The following is a 2,025-nucleotide window of genomic DNA, read 5'->3' on the forward strand; positions in this document are numbered from 1 at the left end:
TGTCAGTATTCTATGATATTACATAGGGACGTCTGAAAGAAGGGACCAGATAAAGATTTTCGTAGGAAATGTATAAGTGAGGTGTGATTTTTTTATTTGTGGTGATGTTTTGGGGGGGGGGGTTATTTTGTTGGTTGTGTTGTTGGTGTGTGTGTGTGAAGGAGTTATGGTTTTGGAGGTATAATAATGTGACGTTTATATTGATATACTAGAGTAATCTATTAAATATGGGTGTTAAAATTAGCACATAAAAACAAATAAGATAGCGTTTATGATCCCTTAGATATCTAATATGAGACTCTGCTGGGGAGGTGGGTGGTGTGTATACTGTTTTTATTGGGAGTGTAGTGGTGAGTGGTGGAGAGATTGCCTATGTAGAATTATGTGTGTTGAGTTTTTAAAATAATTTATAATATGTTATTTATATCATTTAAGTTTTTCTCAATTTTTCATTATAAAAGTTATTGTTGCTAGTATCAAGTTATATAATAGATATAAAAAATATATGGATTTTTAAGTATTTTGATTATTTGTGATATATATTATCTGTATTTTTATGTTTTGTTGTTATGTCTGCATGGGTTTTAAAATAAATATATTATATTTTGTTATTTTATAAATTAATTACTTATTTTTGTTATTAGTATAATCATGAATAAAGTTTAATATTTATGATATTCTAAAATTTACCCAATCTTTTGATATCTTTGATAATTTTTTTTTTTTATGAAAGTATTTCACATTGTACTACATAATCCCTAGGTACTTTATAAAATTTTTTATTGTATACAATAAAGAAATGACTTTGTTGATATATAATCCAAAGACAATTTTAATATATTTTGAACGTCTCTAATAATATAACTTTAATCGTACGAATATCGAAAATCTATGTGTACATAGTTCCTGATGACCAAGTTCTTCTATTAAAATTCACCCCAGAGTGAGAAAAAAGTCAAGCTAGGTCAAGGGATTAGGGGTTAAAAAAACAAGAAAACAAGTGGAGGGGAAGATAGTGGGTTGGTGCCCTTCCGAAATTACACAAGACCCACACTTTTGGGAGAAAGAAGTGCGGTGGTGCCCTGAACAAAGCAAAGTGAATTTTTGATGATAAAGGGGTCCCAAAAACTAGACAAAATTTGCAATGATAAAGAACCCAAATTGTTGTTCACACATGTAATCAAAATTTTTCAATTTCTTTCAATTTATAAACTTAGTTTTGCTGTCTTTTTCATGTTTGCTCATATAGTCATATGTATTCATTCTTTGTCTGGTGTCATATATAGTCATTATTAATCTTTATTATATACTTTGATTGTACAACCTCATGACAATAGCAGCCTCAAGCCCATACGTATTAGTCAATGAATAGAATGTTCTCAAACTCTAAGTAAATGCATTCCCTGAAAAGGAATTGTTTTTAACCTCTAATCGCAACATTCATAGATATGTTGGTTATATACACACTAGTCCCTATAGAAGCCTCAGAACCAGCCCACATTGTTGGTTCCTACATGGTTAAATTCTCACATCTTTGAGTTTATCATAAGGTTCTCTCCAGAAGTATGGTATGGGGTGGGTCTGTCTATCATCTCCATCAAGGATAGAAAAGAAATAACATGCTGGGGCAAGCTTCAGTAGTGGAAGCCTGCAGGTCAGTTGTACTACAAAGCCTGTGACACATATTTGCTTATAAAGCAAAGCCTATAAAGAATGTCGGAGTGAAACCTAATTGCTTTACTTAAAAGCAAATCAGCATTGCCTTTTGCATGTATTTGTGTAGTGGTGCATATTCATTACCAGCATACAAGAGAATATTTATCTTTTTGGTAATATTGCTACTGCTAGTCTAGATCATATGCCATTAGGGTTATATTTATACAGAAGAGAATTATATTGGAAAGAGGTGGTTGGTTTATGCATGTACACAGTATAAATAATAGTGTGTGCATGTGGCTGCCCCTGCTGGAGTAATTACATTATTCAAAGACATTTACAGTTTCCTTGCATGTGAACAGAAAACAC

Source organism: Penaeus monodon, chromosome 13, assembly GCF_015228065.2.
Source record: "Penaeus monodon isolate SGIC_2016 chromosome 13, NSTDA_Pmon_1, whole genome shotgun sequence".
In the NCBI taxonomy this organism is placed as follows: Eukaryota; Metazoa; Arthropoda; class Malacostraca; order Decapoda; family Penaeidae; genus Penaeus; species Penaeus monodon.